The 25,241-nt window shown below is 42.5% G+C and overlaps 1 pseudogene; it reads right to left on the bottom strand.

The window, feature by feature from the left end:
* LOC133363332 (poly(ADP-ribose) glycohydrolase-like) overlaps positions 1 to 20,377 on the bottom strand; it is a 126,891-nt pseudogene extending 106,514 nt beyond the window's left edge.
* Positions 20,378 to 25,241: the final 4,864 nt, after the last annotated feature.

Consider the following 25,241-nt stretch of genomic DNA (forward strand, 5'->3'; position numbering starts at 1 on the left):
GAATAACAAGGTCACATTCTCCTTCTCCTCCTGATAAAAGTCATCCATCAGGGCAACCAAGGCCAATTCAGTCCCATAACCTGGCCTGAACCCGGATTGGAATGAGTGAAGATAATCTGTTTTATCCAAAAGTCCTTGCAATTGCTGTGTCACAACCGTCTCAATCACCTTCCCTAAGAAGAGGGTATTTGTGACTGGGCGGTCCATAGTAATACTTGTACTGTATCCATTCATCCTATATGCATATATGTGATATTCTAATATTCCATACTGATAATGATACTTTTTTCATATTACTATACACTGTTATTCCAATACAAAACATGAGTAAATTGAACACTTAGTCAAAGTTGTACAGAGTTGTTTCCCTGGTATTTTTGCACAGTACTGTAGTGATGTTGAATTTAGTTTTAGTTAATACAATAACAGATACTAAATTAATCAAATTTGTTGCATTTGTTGCATTAACAAAAAAAATAGTTATAGTATTGCCTCACAGCTCCACATCATGAACTGCAGAAGAAGAGATGCAAAACTAGGTAGCAATTTAAGCTAGAGGGCAGGCAAAGAAGGAAAGGGTGGGGAAAGCAAGTATCATGACTGGCATCCAGGCTGCCCTATTGTCAGTGCAGAAACATTAAGAAGCATTATGAGAGTAAAAGAGCACTCCTCCAGATGACCTATTTATTGAGCACTCCAGATTTTATTGTGGGCCATTGATATGTCTTCCCATTCATCATTTGTTTATTCCACATGTTTCTGTGCTTTTCCCCATCACTTTCCTAACCACAAAAAGGCTGTTTCTATCTTTTTTAAAAGTAGATTTGTTGCACTACACCTAGAGAGCACTTTCATCCACCTTTTGCTCACTCTTAAATTTCCCGGTATTTTCTCAAGCCTTTCCACTGCTTTCAAATCCTTTCGGGGGGGGGGGGAGCACCTATCAGAAGGCCTTGTTTAATGGTCTGTTCTGCAGCTTGACAATTCATCTCTCAAACTGTGCCATCTCTGGAAGAATCTACAAGTTAAACAGGGCCGGCACCAGGCGTGACTGGGCCCTTGGGTGCCAGCCTGCTCCAAGCCCCCTGCTCCCAGACTCCCCCACAGACCATGTGAGACTGCTCCTTGCCTCTTCTGAATGCCCTGTGTGCTGGGTGCGCAAGTCACTGCCGTCAACCAAGATGGCGGTGGAGGCTTCTCTAAGGGGCTGATACCCCTGGCGCCATATTTGTTGATGGCACACATGCACACTACACTGTGTGTGTGTGCACATGCCAGCCATTAATCAAGATGGCGGTAGAGGCATCAGCTCCTTAAAGAAGCTTCTGCTGCCATCTTGGTTGATGATAGCTCTGCCTGCAGCACACGGGGCATTTACAAAAAGGGAGGAGAGCAGAGCTTGGAAGATTACTTTTAAAAAGTAATAAATTACAGTTACAATTACTTGGCCAAAAAAAGTAGTGATTACAGTTACAATTACAATTGCTCTGAAAGTAACTGATTACTTTACTTTTTCTCAAAAGTAATCACTACAATTACATTTCAGTTACTTTTTTAAAAAAATGCCTACAAGGTGCTGGCCTTGGCTGCTTCACATCTAAGTAGCCTAAAACAATATTAAAACTAAACACACACACACAGGGGGTAGTTGAAGGGTTCGAATCCCCACATAGCCATGAAGCTCACTGGGTGACCTTGGACCAGTCACTGCCTCTCATGAAAATCCTATTCATAGGGTCACCATAAGTCGGAATCAACTTGAAGGCAGTACATTTATTTTTTAATTTGAAGATGATGATTATGATAATGCAGCATTTCAAATTAATTCTGTATGACAAGCATTCCATGCCAAGCTTGGAAAACCAAGGAGGAGGTATAAAATGTAGACAAAAATACTTTTGACAAAATGCTGTTTATCCTTTATATCTATATCTATAATTAACAATACAGCTGAATGATGTATGTAAAGTATTTTTTCTCTTTCCCTTTTTTATTAGTATTTTAGTACTACTGCTAAAGTTTTGATGAAATAAAGCATTCATTAGCCAAATTCAAATGATTAGAACACATCACATAAATTCCTCTGAAGTTGGAGTTTTTGCCATAGAAAAGGCAAAAAACACATACCCTATGATAGCCCAATAGACAATCAGAACTAATATAAAACCCTATTGCTTCTCATTTGCAAATGTTGCAAGATCTAAGGTAACTCTAGATCATGTGAGTTCAGGTGATGCATGTTATGTAAATTTGTATAGATATTAGCAGAGATTGTCAACAGTCTGAGATGTGTGTGTGCCAATGTGTGCGTTTACCTAAGTGGCAGGCTTTTACCTTGCACTGAGATCACTGAGACTTAAGACATAGTAAAATAAGAAACGCTATTTTATTTATAGAAATACATAGTAGATAGGAAAGGCATACCTAGTTCTAACTAACTTGGAGGCGCAACACTCAGGTTTGGGAGTTGCCCTCATGGCTCAGGAGGGAGAGAGCAGAGACAAAGGTGTCTCCTCTCTCTTGGATTACTTTATTGCTTAACTGCATTCTGTGTTTGCCTCTATAATTCTCACTTTTTTTTACCCACTGTTTGAATGTCTTTTGGGAATGCCTACTGATTATTTGTTATCATTTTGGGCTGATTACCTTCAGCTATTATCTCACCAAAGTTGCATACACATGACAGATTTAAAGCACATTTCCACCACCACCCCAAAAAAAGAATCCTGGGAACTGTAGTTTGTTATGGGTGCTGGGAATTGTAGCTCTGTGAAGAGTAAACTACAGTCCCCAAGATTCTTGGGGGAAAGCCATGTGCTTATATGTATGGTGTCTACTGGGAGACTCTTACGGATTGATTCTATACTCCCAGAAGTAAATCCTATTTACTGCTATGGGAATTACTTCCAAGTAAGTATGCTTGGAATTGCAGCTTTTAGGTCATGCTTAATAGCCACCTTGTATCAAATTGAACAGTTTCCAATCAGATTTAAATACTAACCACTTAAACTGGTCAGAGTGTCATTCCCTCTATTTCTGAAGCTCAGGCTGGAAGTGTTGTTGCTTATGTAGCCATGGTATCACCATCCATACCACACATAATGAGTATTAGTGGGCAAGAGGGAACCCCAAGTGTTGCAGAATACAAAAAAGTGAGAGAGAAAACAGAAAGGGGATGACTCCCAAAACAGCCCAAATGAGTACTGAGCATGCTCTGTTATGAAATGCTCAATGGCTGTGTGAGTGAGTGAGTGAGTGTGTGTGTGAGAGAGAGATGTCTCAGCTAACAGGAAATTATAGAATAGTAGAGTTGGAAGGAACCTTTAAGGTCATCGAGTCCACACCCCTGCTCAATGCAGGAATCCAAGTTAAAGCACACCTGACAGGTGGCTGTCCAGCTGCCTCTTGAATGCTTCCAAAGTTGGAGAGCCCACCACTTCCCTAGGTAATCGGTTCCATTGTCATACTGCTCTAATGACTGACAGTCCTTTTTTGAGTGTTGAAAGGTGTTTCAAATAAAATTCTAACTTTTATAATAGTCCAGATTTTTTTAATGTCCATATGATTGATGGGCAGGCTGGAAAGAAAAATGACTCACTAAGGCTACATCGACACCAGACATTTATTCCACTTTAAACAGTCATGATCTCAGAATCCTGGGAAGTGTAATTTGTGAAGGCTCCTGAGAGTTGTTAGGAGACCCCAATTCCCCCCACAGAACTCCAGTCACAGAATTGTCTGAGAAGAGGGGCTGACTGTTAAACCACTCTGGACATTGGAGCTCTGTCGGGAGAATAGGAGTCTCCTAATAACACTCAGCACCTGTCACAAACTACACTTGCCAGGATTCTTTGGGGGAAGTCATGACTGTTTAAAGTGGCATAAATGTCTGGCGTGGGTGTGGCCAGAAGGTCATCCAGCGAGTTCATGGCTGTGGTAAGATATGAACTCAGAAGGTCCCAGCTGCACCCAGCATGGAACTACACTTTCAGCAGCAAATACCAGAAAACCAACTAAATGTGTGCTGTCAATGTGCAAAGCATTTGCTGGGGTGCATTTGGGTAGGTGAAGCAGGAGATAGATGGAAGGGGCTGTTTTCCATGCCTGCCACTTTACCAGTGCAATGCCCCATATTTTTCCTTATTGACCTCCATCAGCTAGGGGAAAGTGGCCAGGGAAGGGGTTGCAGATAAAAAGTTTCAGCAGCAAATTACCCCCTCTCATCACTTCTCCCTAACAAAATGTCCCCCACATCAGTAGCAGACACCAGCAGGGAAGTTCTTTTTTTAGTTGTAATTCAGCTCTCATTCTGTTAATTCCCAAAATACACCAGTTGTCATTTTGGCCTACATGCATAGGGAGAAAGACAGTGTAAAGGGTATGCACAAGGCGGAGGAGATGACAAAGGATTTAGGACTTAAAGATTTAATATGCCATGAGTAGAAAAAAATACCCTATGCAAATGTCTATATTATTGCAGAAAAGTTCAGTTCTACATATGTTTGCCATCTTTTCTCAAGCACAACTGTTTTTGAGATAACAGTCTTATTCTCTCTTGCCCTTCACCAAAAAGCCATGTTAGTTGTCCAGTATGTGAAATGACTGCAAGCAGGTGCAGCCCAAGACATTTTGCTACTTGAAGCAGAAGAGCAAATGGTGCCCTGCCCCCAAGTCAAGGTCATAGTACCATAGCTTGAAAAGTTATGTTGGCATTTGAGGCAGAAAATCTCACAAGTACCTCTTCCTGACAGTAAATATACAACAACCAAAAATTAAAATAGCTAATAATTTGTTGCATGGTGCCCCAAATTAGTTGCTTAGGGTAGTCATCTCTTGCTGCCTAGTGAGAGTCGCTCTATGAGAGGCACATAACTGAAGCAAAACACACAAACAGAATAGGGTTGCCAGGTCTCTGGTTTTCTGCTGGAGTCTCCGGCAAAAGTGGGCCGTCTCCGGCCTCCGGCCATATTTGGTGTGAAGAGGCTGATCTCCGGCTTTTGGACATCCCCCTCAGGCACGCATGCGTGATTGACACACATGGCTGCTGGGTGGGAGGGGCGGCCGCGATGGGCATTTCTGGCTGCAGTTTGCATCGCGGCCGATAGAGCAGTTTGGAATCTCGTTTGGAAGCAGAAGGCTGCTGGGTGGCAGGAGCTGGAGCAGGTTGGACTGCGGCTGATTGCAGAGAGAGAGAGAGAGGCCTGAGGGAGAGAGGCCTGAGAGGCCTAAGGGAGAGAGGCCTGAGAGGCCTGAGAGAGAGAGGCCTGAGAGAAGAGAGGCCTGAGAGAGGAGAGGCCTGAGAGAGAGAGAGAGAGAGAGAGGCCTGAGAGGCCGGCCAGAGAGAGAGAGGCCTGAGAGAAGAGAGGCCTGAGAGAGAGAGAGAGAGGCCTGAGAGAAGAGAGGCCTGAGAGAGAGAGAGAGAGAGAGGCCTGAGAGGCCGGCCAGAGAGAGAGAGGCCTGAGAGAAGAGAGGCCTGAGAGAGAGAGAGAGAGGCCTGAGAGGCCAGAGAGAGAGAGAGGCCTGAGAGAGGGGGGGGCTGAGAGAAGAGAGGCCTGAGAGAGAGAGAGAGAGAGGCCAGAGAGAGAGAGAGAGGCCTGAGAGATGGGGCTCAGCAGTCTCTGGCCATCACCACACCTTGGGGGAGGAAATTCCATCACACACACACTCACACCCTGCCCCCCCTTCCTTTTCTGATTGTGGAAAGCTGGTGGTTCCATGTCTGCCACTGCTCCTTGGATTGTTGAAAACCAAATGTTTAAATAAGCAAAATGTATAGCAGGATGAGGTTGCCATGTGATTTTTCCAGCTGGGTTTGTGTGTGTATGGAACTTCAGCAGGTGAACAGGCCCGTCCCCTCATCTCTGTGACAATGAAAGTTCTACGTCTTGAATTTCTGGCTGCCACCCAAAGAAAGCTGGCAGCCCCGGGAACAGGTGGGTGCAGAGTGGGTCTTAAAATAAAGAAAGAATCTTGCAGATGGAAGGCAGGGAAAACCAGGCCAGGTTCCCCAGGAACAATGTCTGTTTCCTAATCCCTGTCCCTGATAAATCACAGTTTCCATTTTAAGCATCACTTGTGTTGGAATTGTGGAAATGCAACTCGATTTGGGTGTTTCCACGTCTGGAGGGAGACAGAGAGGAGACCTCCAGGTTGCTAGGCTGTGCCTTTCCTTTGGTCATATGCTCATCTTCCTTCCTGAAAACTGATACCTCTTAGGAATGCTGACCACACCTTCCAACTCTCTCCTTCCTGCTTCTTCTCTGTCTCTTGAAGAGAAGAGATCTCTTTGCTTTGTCTCTCTCACCTGCAGCATGAGGGCAAAGGCCATGTCAGGTCCATGAACCTCCAATGCAGGTAGTTTACTAGAACTAGAATCCCTTTCCTATCTATTGTGTATTTCCTTCAATGAAGCAAGCTGTTCCTTATTTTACTGTCTGAATCCTCAGTTATTGCTGCAGCATAAAAGTCTGCTACTTCACAGGGAAAGTCTCTCTCTCTCTCTCTCAGGCCTCTCTCTCTCAGGCCTCTCTCTCTCTCTCTCTGGCCTCTCTCTCTCTCTCAGGCCTCTCTTCTCTCTCAGGCCTCTCTTCTCTCAGCCCCCCCCCTCTCTCTCAGGCCTCTCTTCTCTCAGGCCTCTCTCTCTCTCTCTCTCTCTCAGGCCTCTCTTCTCTCAGGCCTCTCTCTCTCTCTCTCAGGCCTCTCTTCTCTCTGGCCTCTCAGGCCTCTCTTCTCTCTGGCCTCTCAGGCCTCTCTTGCCTCTCTCTCTCTCTCTCTCTCACACACACACACAGACACATCAGCGATGGGTCTGCTCTTGATCCCAAACCTAACTCTGCTAACAAGTTTCTAGTCTTTTTTCAGCATTGAGTTGCCTCCACTCAAGACTCTGGAAGTTAAACCTCTCAGTGTGCGTGCAAAGCCCCCCGCAGCAGAGTAGGAAGACTCTTTTTGTCTGTCAAGAGCCATTGACCACCAGCAGCCAAATCAACCTGAGGCCCCAGCTGGCTTTGTCTGTGGGTCAGTGGCCTGAGGAGATGCCTTGGGTCAGCTGCCAGCCTGCCCAATGTGCACTTTCAAAATTCTCCTCAAGCAGAGACTGCCCAGTGCTGAACACCCTCCCGCCTGAGAAGAGCCTGTGGAGCAGGTGATATTGGGGGACCTGCAGGCCAGAGCCCGTCCCCCCCTTTTAAATCAAGGGAAGATGGCCGTAACTCAGTGGTAGAGAACATGGACAGTCGCTGCCAGTCGCTGTAGACAGTGCTGATGCTGAACCAGATGGACCAATGGCCTAACTCAGTATAAAGCAGCTCCCTGTTTAAATCACCCTTCATTCAGAACCATAAGGACTAGAATCTTACTTTATTTTTAGGGAAACTGTTGCGCATGCAGAAGGGCCCAGGTTCAGTCCTCAGCGGCATCTCCAGGTAGGGCTGAGAGACACCCCTGCCTGAAGCCCTGAGAGCCGCTGCCAGTGGAGACAGCACTGGGCTAGAGAGCACCCATGGGTCTGCATCCAACATTCCTGGGTAAATGAAGCGGATCCTCGCATCTGGTGCAATCCTGCCTCAGGCCAGGGCTCAGAGTCTTAGTTTGCCTTGGCCACCCTGCTTCATCCGCCCGTGCTGGGAGCTGCACAGCAGGAGTTGGGCCCATCTGTTCTCCTGGTCCCTTTCAGTAGTTTTCAGGTTCCCTTAAGGACATAAGAACATCTAGTTCCTCACCCCAACCGTAATAGGAAGCCTGCAAGCAGGACCCTTCTGGGAGGAAGGGCAGGATATCAGTTTAATAGATAAATAAAATAAATAAGCGCAACTGGCCTTCAGAGGCATATTGCCTCCAAATGTTAATGCAGCTTCAAATAGCATTTGCCTTTTTTGCAGCCACATCACACTGTTGGCTCATATTCAGTTTGTGATCAACAACAATCCCAAGATCCTTCTTGCATGTAGTATTGCTGAGCCAAGTATCCCCCATCTTAATAACTGCATTTGGTTTCTTTTTCCTAGGTGTAGAAGTTTACACTCATCCCTGTTAAATTTCATTCTGCTGTTTTTAGCCCAATGCTCCAGCCTATTAAGATCCCTTTGAATTTTGTTTCTGTCTTCCAGGGAATTAGGTATTCCTCCCAATTTTGCATCATCTACAAGTTTGATAAGCATTCCCTGCCCCTCCTCATCCAAGTCATTAATAAAAATGTTGAAGAGCACTGGGTCCAAGCCCTATAGTAGCCTGCTAGTTACCCCCCCCCCAGGTTGAGAAGAAACCATTGATTAGCACTCTGAATATGATTGTGTAGCCAACTGTGGATCCACCCAATAGCTGTTCCATCCAGTCCACATTCAGCTAGCTTGCTAATCAGAATATCATGTGGCATTTTGTCAAAAGCTTTGCTAAAGTTGAAATATATTGTGCCAACAGCATTCCCACAGTCTATCAGGGAGGTTTGTTGTTGTTGTTATGTGCCTTCAAGTCGATTATAACTTATAGCAACCCTATGAATCAGTGACCTCCAAGAGCATCTGTCATGAACCACCCTGTTCACATCTTGTAAGTTCAGGTGTGTGGCTTCCTGTATGGAATCAATCCATCTCTTGTTTGGCCTTCCTCTTTTTCTATTCCCTTCTGTTTTTCGCAGCATTATTGTCTTTTCTAGTCAATCATGTCTTCTCATGATGTGTCCAAAGTATGATAACCTCAGTTTCATCATTTTAGCTTCTAGTGATAGTTCTGGTTTAATTTGTTCTGACACCCAATTATTTGTCTGTTTTGCCTAGAATGCCCTCCCTTGTCCTTAACATGGCTGCAACCAGAGCTTGGAAAAGTTACTTTTTTGAACTACAACTCCTATCAGCCCAATCCAGTAGCTATGCTGGCTGGGGCTGATGGGAGTTGTAGTTCAAAAAAGTAACTTTTCCAAGCTCTGGCTGCAACCATATCTACTCAGAAGTTAGTCCTATTGAGTTCTATGGGGCTTAGTTCCTTAATAAGCATGCTTACAGTTGCTGCCTTCAGGGGCATCTATCTGTGCTCCCATCTAACGTCTCTGCAACACTAAACTCCTTTCTTCCAATAATGGTCTGGCCTGAGGGCACGTAACCCTTCTTTCCAGAAGCAAGTAAACTAGATTAAATGTTCCCTAAAGGTGTTGAACTGTGACCTGGCAGACCAGGGTTTGAATCCCCACACAGCCATGAAGCTCCCTGGGTGACCTTGGGCCAGTCACTGCCTCTCAGACTCAGAGGAAGGCAATAGTAAACCACCTCTGTCTGAGTACTGCTTACCATGAAGACCCTATCTGGGATCAACTTGAAGGCAGTCCATTTCCATTTTGCATCACCCTAAGCTTGTGAGAAAGAATGACCTTGTCACTTCAGATGGACCTAGGAACACCCTATTTTAGGTAAGATTTCTATTTTAATCTCCAGAGAATTTTTTTTGAATGGTATGCTCCAAGCAACTGTGGTTGATACAATGTATCATGTTTAATGATATCACTAGGGCCCGCCCTGTGATGTCACTAGGGCCCACCCCCTGACATCACTAGGCCCCCCCCCTGACATCACTAGGGCCCGCCCCCATTTTCTCAGGTTTTTGGATGGTTCCGACCTGGCAACCCTAAAACAGAAGTATGAGACTGCACCTACCTCCTAGTCTCTTGCCAGTTCCCAATTTTCACCCTCTCTGGAGGGGTGCAAGGACAAGCGGAGGGGATGCAAAGAGGGTGCAAGGACAAGCGGAGGGGATGCAAAGAGGGTGCAAGGACAAGCGGAGGGGATGCAAAGAGGGTGCAAGGACAAGCGGAGGGGATGCAAAGAGGGTGCAAGGACAAGCAGAGGGGATGCAAAGAGGGTGCAAGGACAAGCGGAGGGGATGCAAAGAGGGTGCAAGGACAAGTGGAGGGGGTGCAAGGACAAGCAGAGGAGATGCGAGGACAAGCAGGGGGTGCCAGGAAGAGCAGAGGAGACAGGTGAGCAGGCTGAGGGAGGCAGGATGAGTGGGGGGGGGCAGGGAGAGTAGGCTAGAAAGGGTAACACATACACTCACCTCCACAGCTCTTCACTTCCATTCTGCTGCTTCTGCCTTCTACTCCTCCTTGCCCTACAGCGCTGTCTGACTCTCCACTTCCTCCCTCGTGCCTCCATAGAGCACAAGGGAAGAGCTAAACACCGCAGAAGCCCAGTTTGAGGCACATATCTTTCCTCCACCATTCCACCAATCACAGCAGCAGATGATTTCCCCTGCTTTCCCCCCCAGTAACGTCCAAATGTAACGCAAAAAAGTTACATTTGCAGCTCAAAAGTAATGAAATTACCACTCATTCTGTTACATACAAAATGTAACGAAGTTACCCACTCGTTATGCAAAATAGCAACAAATTACAAGTAACTCGTTATTTCTAATGAGTTACTTGCAAGCTCTGGAGGAGAGGTAGGTGGAGTGGACGGGTGCTGCGGGCCTGCACAGTCTATAGGGGGAGGGGAGCTCCGTCTCTGTGATCTGTGGCAGGGTTGGGAGTCGACCCTGCTGAGGATCACAGAAGGAGAGTGCTACCCCCACACCCTCAGGAGGGGCCCTTCAGGGTGCCTTTGACACCAGCCCTGACAAGTTTTACACTGTTATATCTAGGTGCTGTCAACACTTCTGGGCCACAACAGATGCGATAAAGGGAATCAATTTACAGATTAAGACAACCTTTAAAACAGAGGTGGGGAGGATTTTTAAGCCCAAGAGTCACTTTCCCTCATGGACAACCTACTGGAGACATTGTGTGCCAGTGGTGGGTGCAGCTAGATATAGTTAATGGAGCAACATATGCAACTCTTACGTTTGTAGAGTAGGCTACATTCCAGTCATGCAAAGGTCAGGTTTCTACATGCACATCTTCAAAGCCAAGAAGCATTCACACAGTTCAAGATAATGCAATTGTGCTTAAATTCCAGCCCGGCAAAGAGGATGGTGTAAAGCCACAAGTGAAGGATGTGGCCTGGGAAGACTCCAGAGGGATGAAGAGAAAGGGCCAGAGGGCAACATATGGTCCCTACTCTATTTCAACTCAACAGCAAAAGGCTCCAATTTTGACTGGAGCAGCACTGATGAGGGAGAACTTTGCAACTCTTCTCTCCAGTTTTGTTTAACCAACATAAATTGCCTCTGAAGCAATGGGCAGAAAACCAGGGATGATACAGGTGCTATTCTTCTGCCATAGGTCTATTAAAAGCTGAGAGGGAGTGATTCAGATCAGACTGGATTTAAGATTAAACACAGACACCCTCTTCTAGTGCTTTGATCAAATTGAAGTGTCCCTTCATGGCTGCTTTAAAGTATAAAAAAAACCCAATACTGTTAATCATGGATCTGTCACATCGCTTCTGTTTTAGTCATCGGATGCAGTATTTTTCAAAAGATGTATTCTTACTAAGAGTCATCATGTAATAAGAGATCAAGTCGCAGACATATATGTATGATCTGACCCCTCATTTACTCGAGCAAATTGTTGTTGTTGTTATATGCCTTCAAGTCGATTATGACTTATGGCGACCCTATGAATCTTTTGGATATATTCATAGGGTTTTCATGGTAAGAGATATTCAGAAGTGGTTTACCTTCCTCTAAGCCCACGACACCTGGTATTCCCAGGCAGTCTCCCATCCAAGTACTAACCAGGCCTGACCCTGCTTAGCTTCAGATTGGTCATGTTCAGGGTAGTATGGCCATAGCCAGTCAAGCAAATAATCTTGTTGAAATAAACCATCAATCAAATTTGTTTTTTAAATTTGTTGTTGCTTTCTTCAACAGTTAATGTCACTTTTAGAAGTTACTCACTTGTAGTCAATTACTGCTTTAATAACTGATGTTACTTTTGCCCTAAAATAATTAGTGATAGAGTAAATCAGTTTATCCTGTACTAGCTTTGTAACTGGGGAACTAGACTATTATTTCTTAAAATATTACCAGTCCAAGTTTCACATTCTCTTGAATATTCATTGAGGTAGAGGAAATGTTAGCTAACAGGTTGCAATCAGAGGATGATAATATGCAAGTGAATAGGAAAAGATACTAACAAAGTATCAGATGGATTGTTTAAAACCCAATCTAATTGAACATCCCCATTAATTATTTGAAAGAGAGGATAAAGGGAACAGCAATGAGACTTGCAGAAGAGACTAGATTAGAGGCACTGGAAGAACCACTGAGGTTTGCCATGAGTGGCAAACAAAATTGCAGAAAGAAATAAAATTAATGCTAGCAATTAAATCAATTAAATAGAATCTTAGATGCAACAGAGAACAAATTTGGTGAAGAGTGATATTGGCAGGTTAGTAGCATCAAGTTAGGAAGAACAAACGTTAAAATAAGAAATCCAATGTGCAACACATATTTTGTAAGTAAATATAAACTGGCTGATCAAGGGGATGTCTTATCTTAGCTGGGTCCCAAATAGCCAGGCTTCCCAGATAACCAAGGCTATTGCAGACATGGAAAGCAGCAACATCCAAGGTACAGTTTCAGGCAAGTTGAGGTGCTGACAAAGGCTCAGGCAAAAGGCACGTTGAGGGACAATTCAAGGTCCAGGCACACCAAAGGCCAGGCGCCATTACAAAACACAAGACTGGTAGTAAGACATTGTTCCAGCAATGCCTCTAACCTTACTATAGAGAGGGTTTTATGTCAGAACTGCCAGAACTCCACCCCAGGCCCACCTGCAGCGCCCTTAGAGGTTTCTCCTCTACTCACAAGGAGTCCTCCTCTGCAACCAAGCACTCCTCTTGACTGTGAGAGCCTCTGTCTGCCTCTTGAGGTGCCATCACTCCCCAGTGCTTGTTCTGCCTCTGCTTCAGAGGCCAAGCTCCCTTTCTGTGTGTGTGTGTGGGGTCCCTGCCAGTCTCCCCCAGGGGTCCTAGCTTCTCCTCCACTGTTCTGAGATATGCCTGGATTTCTGGGGGCTCCAGATCATCCTTGGCTGCATCATTCTTGGAAGGGGAGTCATCGGGGGAGGTGACTGGGAAATATGGAAGATAAGCTACATGAAAAGGTAGGGAGACTTTCCAGACTGGGGTCCAGCACTATGTCTTGTAAACCCACAAGCACATCAAGATAGGGTATAGGGTAGATGAACAAGGTAACTGAAGTTAAGCCGAAATCACCCGATCACTTCACTGAGCACCACTATAGATAACCCTATCAGGTGAGGCTGCCTGGTGCCTCTTGCCTTACCTCCATTGCTTTTAAAGAATGAGAACTGATGGCTGAGTGCTCTGTTATCTTTGCCTCACTAACGCCAAAAGTACCACAACATGGTTTGAAGGTGCATTATGCATTGTGGGTCTTGTTTGGGCCTGGACAGGAGACACTTGGAAACCATATATATAAAGGGCAAGTCCCAGGGCTTAGTATTGTCCTCCTGCCTCTCTGTCAGAGCTATGTATGTGTGTGTTTGTGGAAACTAGCCTAATGAACAAAAATAACATTTATATTTGTTGCTCTGCTTATTTTTCCTCTGACCCCACCCACCACTAGCATGTGGCCCTTGGAAGGTTGTCCAGAGGGGAATGTGGCCCTTAGACTGAAAAAGATTCCCCACTACTGCTATATACGTTCCACCATGAAAAAAAGATAGGATATATAGGAGACACACAAAAACTAAAATGCGTTAGGCATGATAAGCAGGGAACAATGACAGGCTGGTTCCTGTGTCATTATCAAGTAACCCTACGTGCCCTGGTGCTTAGCTTTCAAGTCAGTTTGCAACACTGCTGTAGGCATTTTCAGTTCTTTTTCACTGTCAATTGCTTGAATTGTGAACAGATAGTATGGTGGACCAATTTCACCAAGTCTAGAACATGGTGGTTGAATCCTCATTCTCAACATACAAAGTTGTGCATAAGTTGCGCTCCACTTGTAAGTTTCACACTATTTATTTATTGACAGTTGACTCCAAAAGTTCCTTCTCCCTAATAAGTGCAGAAACTCACTTCAGTGCATGCATAGGCAGTATATTGATTTTAATGAGCTCTGGTAGAACAAAGGCCTTCCAATGTTCTGTAGACTGTTGAGATATATTTTAGCATTCCGTGAATCTTTTCCTAGGTGCAGCTCCATACAGACAAAGCTCCTTCAGAGTTCAAGCATAAATGCTTAGCTGGGCAGTAACTTTTAGCAGAAGGAAAAGGCAGGTAAACGAGAAGTAAACAAGAAGCTCTATAAAGATCTTTGGGGGAAAACATAAACACAGAGAATGCATAAAACATTGGGAACATAATTTTACAAATGCAAGAATCAGGGTGATTATGTGGACAATTCATGGCTCATATGAATCGTCCACACAATTGTTTCCAAGAAAAACATCAAGGATCTCACTCCAAACAGTGGACCCCTTTTTTGTTTGTTGCTGTGTTTTTTTTCTCTTATAAACGAGGCTATGATACTCATAAAGGATATTGAAATTTGACACTGCAAATTTTTCAATGTAATTTCTTTCATTGTACTAATACTCTAATATAGTGATTCTTAGCCTTTTTGGGGTCACAGACTCTTATGAGAATCTGATGAGAACTATGGACCCCCATAAATACCTAAATTAAATTAAATTAAATATATTTTATTGCATAGGAAATTAATTTTTGTGTATGTGCCCAGTTCACTGATCCCCTGAAGCCCATCCTTGGACCCCCTAGGTGTCCATAGACCACAAGTTAAAAAACCCTGCTCTAATATGAACAATAATTTGAAGCATTCCCTTTGTTTCTTATAATACTAAAAAGAAGACTGTATTTCCTTCCATTTTAATTTTGGGATATGCAAGTCCTTTCCAACAGGAAATCAATTGGGCTTCTCAAAAATTTCGAGCAGTTGAAAAACTTGAAGGGTTTTGTTTGATGTGCTCAGTAAGAACGCTCAAAAATCCTCCCCTCCACCTTCCGCAATGTGGAGGTCTTACTTGAAGTCTTACTTACAGACTTCCTGTAAATCTTTCTCTGAAGAAGGGGATGGGGCTAGACATGGTGGATGGCTCAGTTCCACACAGAGAGCCCTGAGAAGACTCACACATCATTTCCTGCAAGGGATCATGGGAATTGTAGTTAGAAAAGTACAAACCCCATGATACCCTTGCAGCACATGATTTTATTTTATTTATTTACTGAAGTATTTCCAATCTGCACTTTCATAAAAGTATATCAAGTTGTACACACCATATAAGATTATAACCAAATTATTAAAAGCATCAGTAAAAACATCAGTAAATAGTGATTGGTTAAAAAGAAAAAAAATACATTGCAAAGACCTGTCTAAACAATATAACTTTCAAAAGAGGACTAAAAGAAGGCAAGGATGATTCCTGCCAAACCTCTGCTGGTAGAGAGTCCCAGGGCAAGGCCTGCCACACTAAAGGCTGGGTAAAGGCCAACTGAACCTCAGGGGCATAGGGAACCATGAGAAATGCCTCATCAGATTATCTCAGTGGTCATGGTGGAGAGTAAGGGATCAGACAGTCCTTAAACTGATCCATGCACCATTTACTTAAAGAGAAGCCTCATAGGAACTTTCCTGTAGAATTCTCCCCATTCCCCAAGGTAAGGCTCTTTCTTTTTTTGCTCAAAGTTGTGTGTGCGTGTGTGTGGGATTGGCGGAATATACAGGGTGTGAACCCCATTTTTAACCAGGCCCAGCTTGAAGGGGGATGGAGCTGACTTGAAGTTGAGCCAGAACTTTCAAATAGGGGGTACTCATATTTCAATCCCTGCTTTTAAAGTCTCACACACCAAACCTAATTTTAACATACAAATATATTTTCTGTATTGTGGTGCCACTATGTATAAATCTATGCTGCCCACATTTAGCACACTGTGTAAATACCAGGACCTCTACTCAGAGAGCAACAACCAGAGTTCAGATGAGCTGAGGTCAGATAGATCCACCAGCCCACCAGCACTTGAGGCAAATGTCAAGATTCACATCTCCAGGTTTCCCCATCAACGCAGGCAGCAGCCTGTAGAGACTTGATGGAAAGGTGGAGGAGTTCTAGACTCCAAGCCAGAGGCTCACGCCTATAAAGTCTTCCATCCGTCAGGGAAGTGGCAGAGTCTATGAAGGATGATCTGATTCAGGGAATATAAAAGACTTCAGTCCACTCACAGATGTCATTGGAGCAAATTGGCACTCTTCTAAGTAATGCTACATCATGCCCATGGGAGCTCTCCTTGATGTTGCAACAACTGGCAATGATCAAGAGGTAGGAGCATTTTCCCTGTGGGGGAAAGCTACAGAATCTGGGAGCATTTGGTTTAGGAAAAAAATATGGCTATGGAGGGGAAGGGAATACATATAGAATTTATACAATTATGAATGATATGGAGGGAGATCAGAGAATGTGTTGTCCATTAATACATAATCCAGTATATTTATTGGTTCAGGACTACCAAAAAAAACCTCTTTACACAGTGCATTATTTTATTTATGGATGGATGGATGGATGGATGGACGGACGGACAGACGGACGGACGGATGGATGGATGGGGAGGTTAGACAAATTCCTGAGGATCCATCCCTATAATAGCTGTTATCCATGATTGCTAAAATGGAGGAGGCTTATACAATTTCCGGATGAATCTGGCTAGTCACTCCTGAAGACAGAATGCTGGGCGAGTTAAACATTGGATTCAACAAGGGGATTCTTGTGGTTTAGATCAGTATAAAGCCCTTGGCAACATTCATCTGAACTAAGAGGGCTAATACTTCCTGTGAATAACAAGGCTTGCCAAGCACAATACTTGACAGCATGTTAAACCCATTCAGAAGAGCAAGTCCCCTGTTAATCTCTGATGTGGTTGCCCTAAATTACATTGTGGTGCAGCAGTATGAATTAGCCTTAAAAAATGCAGTTGGTAACACTGATTTTTGTCCGAGACCTGGAGGAAGTAGGCGAAAGGACAAAGAAGGAGAAAGGTCACATAGATTCAATAGCCCCTTTCAGTTAGGGCAGCCTTTCCCAACCAGTGTGCCTCCAGATGTTGTTGGACCACAACTCCCATCAGCCTCCCATTGGCAATGCTGGCTGGGGCTGATGGGAGTTGTGGTCCAACAACATCTGGAGGCACACTGGTTGGGAAAGGCTGAGTTAGGGAATCAAAATATTTTATTTATTTATTTATTTAGTATGCCACTTTTCATCACCAGATGCCAGAACAAAACAATATGATAAAAACAATTCAGAACATCATCATCATCATCATAAAACTACAAGAGTATCAATAAATAACACCACAAAATATTACAAAACAGGCTGAAATCTCAAATCAATCTAGTCTGCAAGAGAGAGAGAGAGAGAGAGAGAGAATATACAGTAATGTCTCATCATTGTATAACAGTCCATATCCTTCAAAGAAGGCTGTAACAGATTTCTTGGTAGCAGTGTCTTCCCCCAGTGTCCAGACAGGTTTGTTTCCATCTCCACATCCTCCACTGCTGCTCCCCGGGCTTCTGCTGCCACTGCTGCTGGTAGTTCATGTTGGGCAGTGGCTGCGGCAGCTCAGGCTTGGGAGCCTGGACCTTACCTGAAGGAGGAGGCGCACACGGCTGCAGCTGCTGCTGCTGTTGTTGAGCAGGAGGCCCTGCACTGGGCAGTGGTGGTGGCGAGGAGCGCACGCCTGAGGTATTACTGTAGTATTCTTCATCAGAAGAAATGAAAACTTGAATAGTTTGAAAATATACTAAGATTCTTGCAATAAGTCTGTGTAATGACTGCATTTCATCTAGATTCCCCTTCCCCCACAAGCTTACGAATTTTCACCTAGCAGCTTTAGGACTAGTCCATTCTGACATAAAAAGATTAATTCATAAACGAAAGAAAAACCATCTCAGACAACTCACACTCAGTAGATTCCAGGACCTATGGATTGTTGATGGAAGCTGAGCATAGTAGAATAGCCTGGTTCCCAAAGGCTTTCCCCTGTAATCTTCAGGCGAGTCGAGATGGATCGAAATAGGGAAAATATTGTGAATATATGCCCCATTTCACAATTGACAATTGCCTCAAGAAAATGGGGCCCATAGCTTCCCATAGTGCACTACTGGAGGAGAGCCAATTGGCAGGTGTTGTCCAACTTATATTTCTTGTATCTCCCATGACAACTGTGGACGCTTCCATGGACAAGAATACCTCCCATGTGGATTTAGAATAACTAAATTAAAGCTTTATAGTGTATACATTTTAATGGACATTGTTAATTATAGATAAAATACTACTTGTAGCTTTTGGAAAAGCTCATGTTTATTTTAATGACTATGGATCATGCCCAAAAACCACCCTTTGCCAACCTGGTGACCTCCAGGCACAACATCTGGAGGGCAAGTGGTTTGGCTGGGGCTGATGGAAGCTGTAGTCCAAAACATCTGGAAGGCATCAGTTTGGTGAAGGCTGCCATAGAGTGTGTGCATATGTCCCTCAAAGAGGAATGAAATGCTTTTTGTGAATGAAATGTGCAAACAGCTCAAGTACATGAAGTTTTATTTAATAGAATACTCCTGGTTACAATTTAAAGTTTATTTTCAAATGGCAATTACCAAGATAAAGGGTTCATAATTAACTCCCTATTTTAACACCCCTCCCAAAAGAAAGTCAGTAAATTTACTTCATAGGTTTATGATTTAATTAATGGCTAAGACTCATTGACTCATGACTTACCATAATAAGCCAGTTTCATTTATTTATTATTTATTTATTATTTATTATTTAATTTAGATTATTAACTTCTTTTCCCAGAGGTACCACCCTGTTTGTGAAAGGGCAATTCACTGCATGATTTCCTTTTGTCCAAACCCGTTCTTTGGTGTCATGTGTTCTGTGATCCAGTCGTGTGGTTTTCTTTATAACAGCTGCCTTTTCCCTTAGCCCATTTTCTTAGTCTCAGTCTCTGATTGTAGCTCTTTGCAGCCATCTTCCTTCAAGTAAAGTTTACTTAACTCTGCATGAGCTCAGGAGTTTAATATTTGCCAATCAGTAGTAATTTCTATACAACATTAAACAAAATTTTGTGAGGTGTCTGCTTAAAATTGGTATCATGCTAGGGGTTTTTTCCCCCTTATGAGACAGAGTTGGGACCCACAACTGAATGTAGAATAGGAGAGTTGGAAGGGGCCAATAAGACCACTGAGTCCAACCCCTGCTCAATGCAAGGGTCCAGCTTAAACCATACCCATTCAACAAAGTTCTACTCAGACAAGCATTGAATACCATCCCCTGTCTGGTGTGATGCTATTTAGGCTTCCAGCCATTCAGTGAGGCTCTTTTCCAGGACATTCCATTCCGCCTCCTGCTCAGTGTTCTGCTCTCTCTGCAACAGCCAGTCAGCATTCCACGGCCACTGATCAGGCATATGTGTGTGTGTGTGTGTGTGTGTGTGAGAGAGAGAGAGAGAGAGAGAGAGAGAGAGAGAGAGATCTCCCAACAGTTTTTTTCCCCCTAAGATTTGTGAGTGTCTGTGTGTGTACTTCTGAAACCTTGGGTTTCCTCAAGCCTGCCCATACCATCTTCTTGTGCATGGGTAGTGCTGTTTTGGCTATATAAGGATCCATATTTGGAGAATACATTTGCTATTTGTACATAGCATGGTGGTTAACTTGTGGACTTCCAGGTGTTGGATTCCAGTTCCTAACAGCTCCAGCCAATATGGCCACTGGACTCGGGGATTACAGGAATTATACTCCAACATCATGCCAGGTTAGCCACCTCTGATATACAGGAAACAAAACATGCTCTCCAAGGTCCCTTCCAACTGTATTGTTTTATTATTGCTCTTCCCAGGCTTTCATTATTGAACTCCTCCATTCAATCTAGTAACATCACTGACCAATTTTGCTTTCTTATAAGGCTTTCTTATCTGCATCCAGTTGTTTATCCTGCATTTTTTGTTTGTACTGTGTCATAATTCACCATTTTTGTCTCTCCAATATCTGTTTCTACCTCATCTTTATTTACTCATTTATGTATTTGAACCCATGTATTCCCCACAATTCCATCCAACAGTGTCCAGGGTGGTATACAGCAAATATAAGTAAAAAATTACCATTAAATCCATAAATTACTGAAACGGTGCAATTTGAAATGATTGTTCCCTTATCACTTAAATAACTTTATTCCCTCAGCCTTATTGATAGGAAAGACATTTGTCTACTGAAATGCTGTAATTGTTCTAGTTTTAAAAATCCTCTTTAATCTTTCAAGAGTTTAGACAGATCCAGACTCATCACTGTTTTTAGAAAGAGAACTAATGAAGCCCTTAATGTGGTCTCTTGTACTTCCCTGGAGGTTTGGGTTTTTCCATAGACTGCAGTGGAGGGGAACAAGGGAGACAAGCATCTCACCCTTACCCTTACCCATCGCCTCCACACTTACCCTCCCCTGTCTCCTCCACACTTCTATTGCTAGACTGTTGTTTTAACTTGATGGAAAGTCACTTTTTGCATAGAAATTACTGGCTGCCCATTTGCTACCAGGCAAAGTTCAAGGTTCTAGTACAAGGTCCTATACAGCTTGGGACCAGGATACCTGAAAGACCATCTTATTCCTTATAATATCCAGTCAATCACTGCGCTCTGCAGGTGAGGGCCTCCTGCAGATATCATCTTATCAGGAGGTCCATTCTGCACAACATAGGAAGTGGACCTTTCATGTAGTGGCACCTACCCCGTGGAATTCCCTCCTCTTAAATATTAGACAGGTGCCATCTCTGTTATCTTTTCAGTGCCTATTGAAGACCTTCCTCTTTCAACAAGCCTTCTAAGTAGAGACGTTATCCCAGTCTATGTCTGTGTTGGAATTACTTTTTAGTATGTTTTTAAACCTTTTTAAAAATAATAATATGTTTTTAACCTTTTTTTCTTTTTAAAGATGTCTTGAAAGCTTTTTAAAAAATGTTTTTGAAGATGTTTTGTTTTAATGTTTTTAAAGTCTGTTTTTATGATGTTTTAAAGTGTTTTTAGTGCTTTTGTTTGCCGCCCTGGGCTCCTGCTGGGAGGAAGGGTGGGATATAAACCAAATAATAAATAAATATAATCAAATCCTAAATTGAAAATTAAAACAAAATCTTGTTTGTTCACCGCCCTGAGAGCTATTCTGCTAAGGGCGGTATATAAATTGAAATAATAAATAAATAAATAAATAAAACAAGGCTGCAGTGCTAAGTATGCTTACGTGAAAGTTAACTCCGTCAAAATCAACAGGAGATATTTCAAAGAAAATATGTTTAGGATATGAGTGTTAATGTGAAATATTCCGTGACTTCTCTTACCAAAATTTTTCATGGTAAGCAAAGCTTCCTGAAATTCACTTTATCCCTTCTGTGCACCCCTCAGTTTTATTTTCGGTGCTGCCAGTGGATTTTCTTCCCTGAATTGGAGGGATAACTTAACCTTCATGCAAACCTGGCAAAAAAAAAAACACACACCACATCACACTAGTTATTGTTGGGGTATATTTGTACTCCAGTGAGATTTCCGATGGAAGGATGGGGTAACTTTGTCCAGCAGAGACCATTTTTTCCCTTTGTTGTCAGCACAAGTGTGGTTGACAATACCAAAGCACCTTGAGCCAAAGAAGCCACTTATTCAAAGGCAGTAGATTTTTTCTGAGCACTATACATCAGCCCCTTCCCCATGCATATTGTATACAACACAATTTCTGGGGTATATTTGGACCCCAGTATTTTTTGTTTATAGAGCCAGTGTGGTACAGTGGTTAAGGTGCTGGACTAGCACCTGGGAGACCAGGATTCAAATCCCCACATAGCCATGAAGCTCACTTGGTGACTGCCTCTCAGCTTCATGAAAACCCTATTCATAGGGTCGCCATAAGTCGGAATCGACTTGAAGGCAGTACACATACATACATACATTTTTTGTTTCCAGAAGAAAAATGGAAAGTGGTAACTGGCTGAAATTTGGGGACGTTGTACAGGGTGACATTTTGTGACAATGTGCTAGAGGACAACCCTGCAGTCTACTCATGTACAAATTACACAATAAAAGTGTGCCTGAGGCAGAAATTTGGCCCCGGGGTTTATATTTATATCCCACCTTTTCTCATGGTAGGAGCCCAGGGCGGCAAACAAAAGCACTAAAAACACTCTAAAACATCATAAAAACAGACTTTAAAATATATTAAAAGAAAATGACTATTAAAAACATATTAAAACAAAACATTTTTAAAAACATTTTTAAAAGCTTTAAGAACATCTATTTTTTTAAAAAAAGAAGGTTTAAAAACATATTAAAAAGCAATTCCAACACAGACACAGAATGGGATAAGGTCTCTACTTAAAAGGCTTGTTGACAGAGGAAGGTCTTCAATAGGTGCTGAAAAGATAACAGAGATGTCGCCGGTCTAATATTTAAGGGAAGGTGTAATATTTAAGGGTTATGTGTAAATTACATAGTGAAAAGTGCACCTGGGGTCAAAATAGACACCAAAGGTCAGCATTTTCACCCTAAACTTATTGTAGAACTTCACATTATATCAAACGCTATTAAATTATGGCAAAAAGTATGGTCCAAGTAAACATATGGAATAAAGTAGGGTATGTTTTTTAAATTTCCTAAAATTCTTTTTTCTTACTCGGAATCGGTTCACTGAAGAAATTGCTGCATTTAGTGCATGTGATTTCCCCACCTACCCAGAAGAGAAATAATCGCTCCTTCATTTCTTGTCACTGGAAAAAAAAACCCATTCTTATGTGACAAATAAAGATAAAAAAACCTCAGCACTACAAACATTGGTGCTACATTGTCTGTAATGCAAACAGTACATAATGAGCCATTACTAATAACTTCACTGGAGACTAGGAGTGCTGAGGAATAGCAGAGTTGATGAAAACCACTCACTTTAATTATCACAGTGGCTCAGGACATGGAATAAATCGAGTATTCTTGATATAACCCAATATCTCCTTTATTTAGAGGCATATTCTGAATATAACCTACGGATGTTACGCAACAAGGCTGCTGATGGATTATACAATAAATACCTTTATTTCTCCAAATGAATTTCTCCTGTCTACAAAACAAATGTATATTCCAAATTGGGAAACATCTCTCTCTCTCTCTCATATCTAATAAAGAGAGCTTCTTTATTTGCATACCTCATTTTGTATTCAAGCCATTTTCTTAGATGCCTCATATCTACATCCATGAACTGGGGAAAAACTAGATGGGCAAGTGTACGAATTGCTGGTGATTGGAAGCTCATTTGGGATGTAATAAGTAAATCAATAGTATTATTCCAATTAATTAGCTGAAGATGCAAGGTTTAAGGACTAAAAGTTGATACAATTATGTTACTTTCTAGTAGAGGTGTGAACGTATGGAACAGTTACAATAAAATTTTGTAATATCTTTTAATAATATCTCCTCTGTTGTAGTAGTTCACTTTTTTTTCAGATCTGAAATTCCACCCCACCCCCAAAAAACTCTTTTGCTTCTTAAGAACAATCAGATATTGATTATCACAATAGTAGCCTACGGCTGCAATCCTATACAAAGGAGCATATTTCTGAGCAGACATGTATTGGATTGTGTATGTTTAAGATTACCTGGAAGTAATTGAACTCAATGGGGCTTACTTCTGATATAGGATTGCACTATCAATGTGATGGGTAGTAACATGTGCTCCTCCCTCTATACATTGAAAATTGTGTGTAACTATCATTACCAACTTTGAAGCCCACCCATCTCCTGTGCTCTGAAGAGCAGCTTGATCTTCATAAATTAGGAGATGATCATGTTTATATCCATGCCAGGGAAGGTTTAGCCACTTAATTTTTGCAGGTTAAATTTCTGTTGAAGAAGAGGTCAGACCAGATCTTTTTTTCTAGTCAGTTGCTACTTCATAACAAATAATGATTTGTTTTATTTTATTTACTAAATCTATACCCTGCATCTTCAGCTCTAAGCATTTTAGAGAAGTAAACAATAAAACAAAACATAAAAGTATTTAGAAACAGATAAAAATGTAAGCAATGATCAAATAATCAAATAAACAGCAGTAGCTCAACTACTCAAAAGTTGCAAAATCTGCATGTACAGAAAGGTCATTAAAAAGTTCATGAAAAGAATATACAAATGTGCACCCATTCCAGTTTATTTCTCCTTCCATTCTATCCCTTTTGGAGTTGCACAGTCATCCACATTCAAAATCTGCATTTCTCCAAATTTTGCAGCACAGTTCTCCAGCCATGTAATCTGTACAAAAATGAATGTTCTGGGGTAAAGTGTGCACAGAAATGCATATATTGGTGAAAATAGCATATAAAGATGCATTATATATAAAAATGCATTTATAAATAAAATGTATATTTTAGGCAAAATCGCATACAATAATATTGTATTTTAGGATAAACGCGCTAAAATACTCATGAATTGTCATAAGGACTTTTTGAACTAGATAAAAATGTGTCGTGCTGTGCAGCAGCAGCAGCATTTGTACCAGAGAATCGGCAGAGTGGGGCAGCAGCATGAGGTGGAAGAAGTGGCAGCCAGGATGGGTGGGCAGAAGGCCAGTCTGAGGCCTAGCTGCACTGTACTGCGCTGCGCTGCCTAACTGTGAAGCGCTGCATGGCACGGCAGCACTGTTTGTCCAGGGTGGTGGCAGCAGAGGAACAGGTAAGGCTAGTGGGTTGGCAAGTGGCATGGGGTTGCCTGCGGGGCAGCGGAGGGAGTTGGGGTTGGGAGTTGGCAGGGTGGGGAGTTGGCAGGGTGGGGGTTTGGAGAGCTAACCAAGTGGGAGTTGGTGAGCGGGGGGGGTTGGTGAGCAAAGCGAGCAGGGGGGCAGACCTCCCTAGTTGTTGTTGTTTTTAAAAAAACGCTTGCAAACTTATGTGGATATGTGGATGTGGGAGGAAGGGCAGGATATAAATCAAATAATAAATAAATAAATAAATATGTGGAGAACTAAACTTATGAATGGAAAAATGAAAAACGAAGAGAATCTGAAATTGTCAGTTTTAGCCATCCCTGCTCATAACACAATTATCATCTTTAGTAGCTGTTACAAAGCATACATTTTATATTTGTTGGCTCAGCTTGCAAACTATTCCATTACCACAAAACTTACTGAAACGGTAGTATTTATTCGTTTTTTTAAAAATGTATTTTAAAAACTTAGAGATAAATTTTGTGTAGCAAAGTACATACTGAATTAAAAAGGAAAATAAAGCCCATAAATGAATGGATACTTCTGACTTTATTTGTTT

The sequence above is a fragment of the Rhineura floridana genome, chromosome 8 (assembly GCF_030035675.1).
Source record: "Rhineura floridana isolate rRhiFlo1 chromosome 8, rRhiFlo1.hap2, whole genome shotgun sequence".
Lineage (NCBI taxonomy): Eukaryota > Metazoa > Chordata > Lepidosauria > Squamata > Rhineuridae > Rhineura > Rhineura floridana.